The sequence below is a fragment of the Tamandua tetradactyla genome, chromosome 5 (assembly GCF_023851605.1).
Source record: "Tamandua tetradactyla isolate mTamTet1 chromosome 5, mTamTet1.pri, whole genome shotgun sequence".
Classification (NCBI taxonomy): domain Eukaryota; kingdom Metazoa; phylum Chordata; class Mammalia; order Pilosa; family Myrmecophagidae; genus Tamandua; species Tamandua tetradactyla.
The window spans coordinates 63,171,786-63,184,129 of NC_135331.1; positions in this window are offsets into that span (position 1 = coordinate 63,171,786).

The following is a 12,344-nucleotide window of genomic DNA, read 5'->3' on the forward strand; positions in this document are numbered from 1 at the left end:
CAAAAGATTATCTCTGGAAAGGTCATAGCATGTATCTGTTAATCCTGCAGAGAAGAACTGGCTGTTGTCAAGAGGGTGTTTCTTTGTACTCAGTATTGATTTACTTCAGCAACATTCTATTGATATGTTTAAAGAGTAAGTTTTGCATTATTCATGATATATTTATCAATGCTTTAAATGTATTTCTTCTGCATTTGTAAAATATGCATTTACATACTTATAAAATGTATGTGCTTATATGATGATAAAATTGATGACAGGTAGAGAGTTTAAAATACTTGGAATGTGATACGAAAGAGAAGTACAACCATGATGCAGATTTCTTTTATTAGGTAGAGCACAGGTACTTATATTTTATTTATTTACCCTAAAGAATTAATAAAATTATACATATTACTACTTGTAAATAATAAAATTATGTTGCTTTAGATGAACAGTTAAATTATACCCAAGCACTTCATAAAAGGAAACCAAACATTTCCTCCTGCAAATGATGATTCAGAGAGGAGAAAGGGAGCTTATGTTGAATCAATACTACTAATAAACATATATTTTTTATTTCACTAAAGAAAATTGTAAAAGCAGCAGAACAGAGCATAAAGTGATTGTTTTTCTGTTCTCTCTTTCTGATCTTGGTGACAAGATTAAAAAAAATTAAAAGATCGTATTTACCTTTTGACCTTTGCAGCTAAAATGTAGAAGAGGTCAGATTAATTAATTTATTATAAACACATAGAATTTTCTGGCTTTAGTGTTATCTAATTTCAAAAGTAAAATATGAAACAAGTATATACTGCCTTTTTTACATGATCATATTTAATTAGGCAATTCTGCAAAAATGTTCCAGCATATGACATATAATAAAATTTTAAAATAATGTTTTTTCATGTAATTTTGTATTGTATATATACTTGTAAAAGTTGGCAAAGTACAGAAAATTCCAATTACAAACATCACCTATGACCTCTTGCATTGTAGTTACCAGCATGAAACAGTGTGATGCAGATGATTGCCTTAGGAAATATTTGATACTTAAAAATATATAAATCAGGATTTCTCAGGTCAATGTTCAACCTGAGGAGAACATAACATTCAGGATCTACAATTCCATTATTAGCCACTATTAAGTCTGCTAGATTTCTTTATACAAATCCATCACAGACTATATGATTCCCTCCAGCATTAGTTGGCTTCACATTTTGACTAACTTTTCTATGAAATTAAAGTAGATCCTCTTCAATTTTGTTTGGCGGTACTTATGCTTTAAGAATTATTTCAGAGTTTATGCTTCATTTTTATGAATTGGATCAATATACACCAATATAATGGAAATAATAAAAACTGTATATTTAGCTAATGTACAAACACTTGTGGTGAAAATATGTTAAATAAAATAGAGCACAGATTGGAAATTTAAATCTAGGTGGGGATTATAATAAGAAAGACAAACTGAGTGTAAGAGACAGGGATGGACTGTAAGTAAAAACTGGGGGACACATTAAAGGGACCATGCTAGCCCAACAGATGGCTACCTTGTGGCAACGCAGACCCAAGATTGTTGGATGCTCCCATTTTAAAAGGGAGATGAAGAATCCGGATCTTTATATAAATGCTCATGTTTTTTTCTATTTTGGCACATGCAGAAAAAAATTTACTGTGTTCTTCAGACACTACAAATCTGTAGGCTGCATCTTGCTCTATGGCACGTGGTAGAGGCATCTGGTTTAATGAACTGATTGCCATTGAGTGAATGATAGCCAACATTACCAAGCTTGTAAGGTGGAGCTTTAAGAATATAACATACAGCAATGCTTAGGATATAATGAGATTTCTGGAAAGATTGTAATGTTTTAAATTTATATTAAATTTAAATTTAATATAAATTTACAATTTTTTATAACTTCTTCCTCTTATGACAAATAAAACAAAACAAAACAAAAAAAATGTCTTCAGACCATCTGATTAAATCTTTTATGTTTAAATGATAAACCTGTAGGAACACTAGACTAAACTCTTAAGCTTTCCTTTTAAGACTACTTGCTTTTGAGTCACAGAAGAAATATCCTGTTTCATATTTAGCATATCAGTTCATAAAACAGAGGTTCTAACAGTCTAAAGATATTTTTTGAGCTTTCTAGCAATGCACCACTAAATATACTCTTTAGATATAGATCTTAAAGATATGGATAATGACAATTCAGAGAGAGAAAGAAGGAGGAAAAGAATATTCTAACCATAGGCTAATGTTGCGGGTTTTAATTTAATGTACCCACTAATGTTCAATCAAAATGAGTTCCATCCAAACTTGGCATTTGTAATATATGCTTTAAAGATGTTTCTTGCCCTTATTTTTGTAGATGGAAGGTCATTTTTTCTTAGAGAATGAAATTGAAAGGTGGCTGCAAGAGGCTATCCTTATGCAATTTCCAGGATCTGGCATATAGTTAACTAACCTGACCCAGATGTATGAAATGGGTTTTCTCAAACATTTTCTCCTGGCTGGAAACTGGCCACACAAAGGGTCATTTCTGCCCCAGTGGCTGTTAGTCAGGTGGAAGGTCTTCATTGACCAAACAATTATAGAGCTTAGAGAAATATATCCTTTTTTCTTGGGATCTTCTTGTCCGTTATATTAGGAAACTACTCTTATCACTGACTCTGACTCAGTTGTTTTCTGAATATACATGGAAATAAAGCTGCACATGTTTGACAAAATGGATAAGACATGGCTCTGGGACCTCTATAAAGCACTGGGGTTGATCCTTGTGGTCAGTGCAGAGTATGCCTTAAGGGACTTTGAGCAAGAAGGAGTAGGGGAAGGTAGTATAAAACAATAAACATATTCTCCCCATATTCACCCACAGTTCAAGCCTTTGTGTGTTAAAGAGTGAAGGCACGTGTGCTGGTCTGAAAGGATATATGCCCCCTAGAAAAGCCATGTTTTAATCAAAATCCCATTTCATAAAAGTAGAATAATCCCTATTCAATACATATGCTTGAAACTGTAATCAGATCATCTCCTTGGATGATGTGATTTAGTCAAGAGTGGTTGTTAAACTGCATTAAGTGATGACATGTCTCCACCCATTTGGGTGGGTCTTGATAAGTTTCTGGAGTCCTATAGGAGGAAACATTTGGGAGAATGAAAGAGATTCAGAGAACAGAGAATGCTGCAGCACCACGAAGCAGAGAGTCCATGAGCCAGCAACCTTTGGAGATGAAGAAAGAAAACACCTCCAGGGGAGCTTCATGAAACTGGAAGCCAGGAGGGAAGAAGTAGATGATGCTGTGTTCACCATGTGCCCTTCCAGCTAAGAGAGAAACCCAGAACTTCATCAGCCTTCCTGAAGCAAGGTATCTTTCCCTGGATGCCTTAGATTGGACATTTCTATAGACTTGCTTTAATTGGGACATTTTCTTGGCCTTAGAACTGTAAACTAGCATTTGATTAAATTCCCCCCGTTAAAAGCCATTCCATTTCTGGTATGTTGTATTCTGGCAGCTAGCAAACTAGAACAGCATGCATCGATGATTTTTTTTTTAAATCAGTTTTTTCTTATTGTGGTAGTTATTAGAAAATTTTTCAATTCTTTTTTTTTTGATAAATTATTATTATCTTTAGATTCCAGTGAAGTTTAATCTTTTTTTGGTAGCATTTATCACTATTTTTATGGAAAATAGGGAAGGATATTATCAACAAATGCTAGCTTGATAGTATAATTTAACAGAACTTAAATTACTATATTTCAAATTCCATAGTATGTTATTTTTTTCTAGAGAAAATATTAAACAGAGGTAAAATTAATAACAATAATGCATCAGAATAAAGATGTGACTATATATATATATATATATATATATATATATATAATTGAACTCCACAACAATCATGAGTGCAATGTAGTTTACAAAACAAACTATGAGTTTCCCTCTGACTAAGCACTTACTGAGGAGAAAATTGCTGTAATTTGTATACTGTGAACTCCTGGTAGGTCCTTGCTGACTCAGTGACTGACTAATGAGTGGACTAATTTAAGTTTAATATTTCTTTGGTCCATCCTTTATTAGCGTTGTGAAGGAACTGTTAAAAGGCCAAAAGTCAGGCAGCAAGAGAAAGAAATACTAACTGTATAATCTACTGAATTGAGGATTCTGAATAACCAAGAAGCATCACACTCGAGTTGCCTCATTCTTAAAGACAACAATGCATAGAGTTAGAGTTAGAATTTTGACCTCCCTAGTAGTCTAAATGATTATATCTGTCTACTTAACTAAATCTGGATAAATAATATACAAAAAAAATTGTATCATTTTGGTGCAAACCTCTTCAATGTTTACTTACTTGGAACTGCAGAAAATTATATTGCAGTAGTAGACTTGTAGATATTTTAAGGCCCAGACTGTGTTTCTGAAGAGTACAAGCTGGTGCTGCTGAGAGACCAAAGAATATGCCAGGCACAGAAGAGACATAGATTTATTAGGACTCATGAACAGGAGAGACTCAGGTGCTAGCTGGCTGGAGGGGTAGTGGTTGGCAGAAAGCAGGAGTGCTAGAGCAATATGTATATGATTTTAGAACAAAGACATTCCATAAAGTATGAGGACATTGGGCCTCTGGTATAATTGTTGAAGGGGTTCAAGACCTGATATTTTTACTAAAATTAATGTTTAAGACTAGATATAATCAATGCCATTTTTTTACATTTGTGATTATATTCTTCTTCCAGGGAGATTTTCTGTCTTGACCTTTCTCCTGGTTAAGCAGATTAGAATGTCCTCAGGGTTTCTTTCCAGTTCAGAAGTGGGCCTGTGTCTTGGGTCACCACAACCCATCCCCATGAAACAGATTGTGTTGACCATAGGACAGGCCCTGCATGTATATATCACAACAACAATGTAAAAGACAACAGAATAATAATAATCCAACACATAAGGCAGATAATCCTACACAGAAATGTTACTAAAGCTGATTAAGAGAATTAAACCAAGTGGAAAGGGGGTCAGCAGATAATTGATGAATAATGTCTGTGTGCTCTTGCATATGATTTAAAGTTTGTGAAATATTATATGGATGATCAGGAATATGTACACAACATTGTTTATAAGGGCATAGGTTTTGCCTTGTGTTTTAGTTACAGTGTCTAATTCTGTTTTGTAAGACAACTTTCTGTAATTGGGTGGCCTCATAATTTAACAATGGTATTGCCTACTTTGATTTGTTAAGCACATGAGCTATATGATTAGCTAAATCTGTTATGTGCTTTTCAGTAACCATCACAGTTTCCCCTGTGGTAAGAATAGCTAAAGGGTAAACCACCATGAGGTAAGCTTCACTAAATATCTAGATCTAGCCATTTCCCAGTTGCCAGGAGTGTGTGGTAAAGAACCATATAAGGTGGCAGGTATATATGGCTGGCCCATGTGCAGAGAAATCCCAAATGTGACGGAAATAGGGCCATCTGTATTTCCCACAGGTCCATAGTCACCCCCAGGGGAGGCACATGCTCCATGTCCTTGGGGAGGCATTTTTTTGCCATTTGAATTTTGCCATTGGAAAAGTCTATCATTTTATAGCTTAATGGTAAAATTACACACTTCTGAGGGTTACTGTGGTAGTTAGGTTTAGGAGTCAACTTGGCTAGGTGAATGTGCCTAGTTCTACTACTGTGGATGAGATATGAACCTCGTCTGTTGCTGATTATATCTGTAATCAGCTAGGAGGCATGCTTGCTGCAATGAATGATTTAATTGGCTGGTGCTTAAATGAGAGAGCTCAACGTAACACAGTGAAGCAGCTCAGCCTATCTCATCTCAGCACTAGCAGCTTGGCCCAGGCCTTTGGAGATGCAGAAAGGAATCATCCCGGGGAAAGTTGTTGGAACCCAGAGGCCTGGAGAGAAGGCCAGCAGAGATCACCCTGTGCCTTCCCACATAAGAAAGAACCTCAGTTGAAAGTTAGCTGCCTTTCCTCTGAAGAACTACATGTTAACTCAATAAATCCCCTTTTATTGAAAGCCAATCCATCTCTGGTGTGTTGCATTCTAGCAGCTAACAAACAAGAACAGATTTGGTACCAGAGAGTGTGATGCTGCTGTGGTTTGCAAACACCAGACATATTGGACCAGTTTTTTTTGATGGCTAAGGGGAAAATTTTGGAGGAACTGTGAAGAGAATGATGGAGAAGTTCTGGAGTGCTTGAAGAGACTGTTGGTATAAATGGAATCACTGCCAATCTGGACAAAGGGGGACACAAAAGGGACAAATTGGAATTTACCCAGTGAGAACCATGGAAGTTCGAGTCTGAAGCCAAGAAACCTCAGGCCAGGAGAGTGGACCCACCCATATACATGGAGAGGGTGAGTTTACCTTGAAGGGCGAGGATGAGTCTCCTACCTCATTGCAGTGGAAGAGTCATGCAATCTCAGGCCTTGGAGAAGGTACAGCATGATCTTTGGGGGACTGGGGAGAGCCTGACTGCTACCACATGGAGGGGTTGAGCATGTGCCCCAGAAATAACAGAGAGCCTAGGTGTGGCCCCGATGCTTGAAGAGGGTGGAGCTGAGAAAAAGATGGCCTCTTCAATGTCCCCCAAGGTTGATTTGGAAAGAGGCAGGCCACTGCATAGGCCCTTAGAAAGGGTAGGACTGCCACTTTCTAAAGATGAAGGATAAATGACTTTCAGACTTTGAAATCCAATGGTGTTTGCCCTGCAGGTTTTCAGTTTTCAGAACCGTTTGGGTCTTGTGACTCCTGTGTTCCTTCCAATTTCTCCCTGTGGAAATGAAAACCTGTATCCTGTGAATGTCCTCCTATGCATATTGGCACCAGGCAACTTGTTTGGAGATTCATAGGTCCACAGGTAGAAGACAATCTTTTGCACTTTAATATTGTTTAAGGTGGTGCATGTAGTTGCCAAGTTGACAAGAGGTGGACACGTGGTAATTAGGTTCAGGTGTCAACTTGGCTAGGTGAATGTGCCTAGTTCTATTGCTGTGGACATGAGCCAATGGCATATGAACCTTGCTGATTACATCTGCATTTGGCTATGAGGTGTGCCTGCTATAGTGAATGATTTTTTATTTTATTGGCTGGTGCTTAAATGAGAGAGCTCAATGTAGCACAGCCCAAGCAGCTCAGCACACCTCATTTCAGCACTCGCAGCTCAGCCCAGCCCTTTGGAGATGCAGGAAGGAATCACCCCAGGGAAAGTGGTTGGAACCCAGAGGCCTGGATAGAAGACCAGCAGAGATGGCCCTGTGCCTTCCCATGTAAGAAAGAATCTCAGTTGAAAGTTAGCTGTCTTACCTCTGAAGAACTATACAGTAACTAAATAAATCCCCTTTTATTGAAAGCCAGTCCATCTCTGGTGTGTTGCATTCCAGCAGCTAGCAAACCAGAACGGTTACCATCCCATATCTCAGTTCCCATTAAGACTTTCCATGCAGATAAGAACAATACAGCTAAAGGTTACTGCTTCCACTGTCAGAAATCCTTCCCCATCATGTACAACATACCCTAATATGGACTGATGCTTATTTACTTGTTACCTCACAAGGGGAAAAGCTAAAAGAGAAAGTCTCACTCAAGATTTGTTGGGGTGTTGAGTTCTGCCACATCAACAAGGCATTCCATGAAATCAATTTAGCAGGAACTATGGTGCAGGGAAGGCTGGTAGCAATTGAAGATGACACCTCCATGTAAACCTAACATCGGGTTTGATTTTGGGCATGAGTTACCACTGAAGCCCACTTTAGAAAGGTATTTGTTAGGGTGTCATAGGTGAAAAGAAGATGTTTGTGGAAAACAATAAGAGGTGAATCCTATTGCTCTAATAATAATGCAATAAAGGATGAATCATCTGTTAATAATGCAAGAATTCCATCTGTAGATAGTAAGGTACCAGGCAGTGGAATATTGTGGAAAGGATTTAAATACCAGATATCCCCCATCCCCATAAGTCTTGAGAGTCATTTACTATAACATGAATCAGTAGTCTAGGCATAAGAAAGATCCACATAGTCATAAATAAACTTTCTGTAAGAATGGGAGACCCAGGATTGATAATGAAAATTTTAATCGCATTTTTTTGCAATAATTATTACAGTGTTTTGGATAAACTTCTATTCCTTCTGGGCTTAAGATTCCTAACCAGCATGGCTGTTTAGGCCAACAAAAGGCCAATGCACCTCATTTTCCCCTGTTCATATGGTCTGAGGCATAGACCACAATAAATTATTATGATTCCTCCTTTTAGGCTATAAAGTGGATTCTTAAGTGCTTGCATTGGGCCAGCCTTTAGCATTTCAATTGGAGCTGGGGCTTCAGCCTGCCATGCAGAGTTTTGGAAGGTTAGGCCCTAATATAGCCTTTTAGTCCATTGTTTTAGGGATATCTTATCATCTTCAACTATTCCTGTAAGAGATCATTCATTGTTTCTACAAGGCTTGCAGCTGTGGGGTTATAGGACAAATAAAAAGTCCACATTATGTCATGGTCCTTAACCCATGCTTGGACTAGTTTTCTGGTGAAAAGCATTCCTCAGTCACTGTCTACTTGTTTAGGAATCCTGTAGTGGGTGCTTTCCTTTTCTGTGCAGGATATGGTTGGTTGTTGATTAGATTCCAGTGGGAAAAACTAGCAGAAGTCCTGTTAGTATATCTACCACAGTGTCCTTTTTGAGAATGTAAGGAAGCTGATGTAGTCCACTTGCCACAATGTCACTGAAGCCTCTGATCAGTGGATGTATCCCATCTGATAGAGCCATCAGCATGGTCATCACAGGGAACATGATGAGCATTCCCATGTGATGTATATAAGTTGTTGGTGAGTGACAAGTAGCTGGAATTGCTTAACTAAATGCCATAAAGTTTGATACCCTCAATGTCTGCTCTTTTGATAAAACCACTTGGATACTTCTCAAATTTTTGTAGTGTCACTTTGGACTTGAGCAAGGGTGTTTGTCTCTTTCCTAGGTAGCATGTTAGGAGCATGAGCAGCGACATGGTAGACAGTTACCCTTCATAGCTGTCAGGCATACCAGATGTCTTGCCACCATTCTCATCCCCATAGAGGGCAACCTATAACTATCTATTATCCTTAGTTCCAGGTTGTCATTCAGGTCATGAGACCTTTGTAAACAGCCCAGCTGTCAGTACAAGTAGTTAACCCATTTCCTGGTTCATAGAACATAGCCATTCATATGGCTTTTAATTCAGCCCACTGATTGTTTTTCATAGTGCCAGTCTCCCACCATTTTGTGCCACTAATGGGTTGTGCTGCCTTGGCTGTTCATGTGGAGGTTGCTGCTAGTGGATCCATCAGTATACTAAGTGTACTTGGGAATTGTTTCAGTGTCCTCTATAGTAGGTAGTCAACAGCTATTTCAGGTGCAACCACTTAGCCATTTAATCTTCTACACACGACACTGGACCTAAAGTCTTGAGCATCTTGGGACCAAGAGGGCTAGTATTGAAAACACTGTGCTGAAACAAGTATGCTCTCTCCTTTGTTAAAGTACTTAATTGTGCACTTCCAGGTGCTACTTATTGCCTCTGTCCATAATCCACCCCTATATAGGGAGGAAGTCCTCAAGATGATGGGACATTTCTGTGTCACAACTTCCACTTGTAATAGAGCATTATATGCAGCACACAGTTGCTTTTCTAAGGAGATCTTAATTTTGCTCTTTTCCATAATTGTGACCAGACCCTAGAGGCACTCATTTAGAATGTTGCCTTTGGCACAAAGCCCACCCAAAGTCAGTATCAGTTCCAGCCACAACTAATTCATAGGATAAATCAGGACCTGCCCTCCTTAGGGCTTGTGCCTATGCTATTGCCTCTTCTTCCTTTTGCAAAAGCAGCCTGGTGGGGTCATCCCGTTCCCAAGTACAACCTTTTCTAATTAACATACACAATGATTTTAATATTTGAGCTAAATGAGGGAATGAAAGGTCTCCAATATCCTAGTAGTCCTGGAAAGGCCATTAATTGCTTTGACATATGCAGTATAGGAAAAATTATGTCTTATCAATTACTGCAGAAGAAACAGTTTTGGTCTTATTTGACCATAGAACACCCAAGAATTTGACAGAATTTGACAGAATTTGTAGTTTCTCACGGTTGACTGCCCATCCCCAGCTTTTGAGATGAGATATTAAGGTTTCTGTCTCTTCTTTTAGTTCTGAAACAGAATCACCAGTTAACATAATATCATCAATATGATGAAATAAAGTCATAAATTAGTATTTCTCCCAATCAGTCAAGCCTTTGCTACTAGGCCTTGGCAAATGGTAAGGCTATGTAAATATCCTTATGAAAGCATAGTGAAAGTCTTCTGTTGTCCTTCCCAGATGAAGGCAAAAGCAGATTACTTAGTTTATCCAAGAAATACTGAAGAAAGCATTAGCTAGATCTAAAATGAAATTATATTGGCATAAATGACCACTAGTAAGTTTGTCCAAAGAAGCAAAGTTTGGAACCACTGCCTACAAAGGTGACATTACCTTATTTAATTTCTGTAATCCACTGTCATGTACAAGGTTCCATCAGGTTTCCATACTGGTCACACAGAGCTATTAAAGGGACTATGAGTTGGTATTAACATTCCCACTCTTTCTAGTTCCATAATGGTTGCAAAAGTCTCTCAGTGTCCCACCAGGAGCTTATATTGTTTAATGGCTACAATTCTCCAAGGTTGCAGTACTCTTATAGTGAACCATTTCACCTTCCCTCTTGAAACTGCTTTTGCTACTCTACACTAAAGGCAGAATTTTCCTATGGTAGTTCATACTGTGGAATTTAAGAGCAGATCAATTCCTAATATATATTCAGGTATAGGACAAATGTATACAGTGTATTCCCTGGGGGACAATCTCCCCAATTGCAAGATTAAATTATGTCATTCCGCTCTGATTGTCTGTGGCCAGCATGGGTCCATTAAATTGGGCTCCAGTGTCTACTAGAGCTAATAATCTCTGTTTGTTAGTAGGGGACAAATAAATAATTAATTCTACATATAGTCTCTGATTCCCTGTGTTCCGTTATCACTCATGGGGGACTTGACTCCTCCCCTATGTGAGAGGAAAGAGCTATCTCATAATTCTTTGTTTTTTTCCTCTTCATCATCAGATGAAGAATCTATGGGATCCCAAGCTTTTGTTTCCCACCCTGGATTAGTTAATATTCTATATACTCAAATTTGGGGTAATTTTCAACCATGAGCTTGAGCATATCTAGAAGCTAAATTGATTGATTGTAGTTGAGCATCTACATGACACAAGCTCTTGGTAAAGGCATCTTTCATGTCCGCTTGGGTGAGTCATGCATAACTTTCAAATTTATGGCTGTTGTTTTTGCTACCTTATCTGCCTCTGTGGCCTTAAGTAAGCTTCCTAAAAGGGGCCATGCTATGGCTGCTGCTGTGTTCCTTTTGCTAAGATTTAGTTGTCCTTCCACTTGTTGCATCCAGGAGGGTAGCCAACCCTCTCTGTAAGGATGATGCAGGATAGTATTTCTCCCACTGAGTCTCTCTTCCCCCAACCCATGCCTACTGCTTCCCATGGTGTCTCAGTCTCCTGGCTGATTTGCCAACTGTTCAGGACAACACCAAGTTCATGAAGGGCATAAGCCAATGCTTCCCTGAGGCTGAAAACCACACCAGGCATGGAAGCACACATAGATTTATTAGGACTTATGAATAGGAAAAAGTCTCTGGTGGTGGCTCTCCAGAGAGGTAGTGCCTGCAGATAGGTAGGAGTGCTAGGAACAATATGAATATGAGGACATTGGACCTCTGGTATAATTATTAAAGAGACCTAAGACCTGATGTTTTACTAAGATTAATGTTTAAGACTAAGATGCAATCAGTGCCATTTTATATCCATGATTTTACTCTTCTCTTTCCAGGGAGATTATTTTCTTTCTTGACTTTTGTCCTGGTTAAGCAGGCTGTTATGTGCCCAGAATTTCATTCCTGTTAAGAGGGAGTCCTGCCCCTGGACAACTAGAAGGTATTGCAAACCTGTTGGTAGATTAACTTGTTAAATTATCATTATTCAAATGAACTGCCAGGATATATAGATGGGGTAACAAAATATATTTAGCCAATTTGTAGAAAAAGACTTAAGTTTGAAGAAATGATTTAATTTGCCCTTTGAAAAAAAAGGAAGATGGATGATTAAATACAACAACAAAGATAATTTAAAATCTAGTGATATGAAAAAGAAATTGTGCCTAAATCTCTTGGTCTAGAGATGGGAACCAGGAGAATTGTTTACAAATTTGGATGTGAAATTCTAATGTGTAATAACAACATGCTCTAGAGAGTTGACTTAGTCTCTTAAG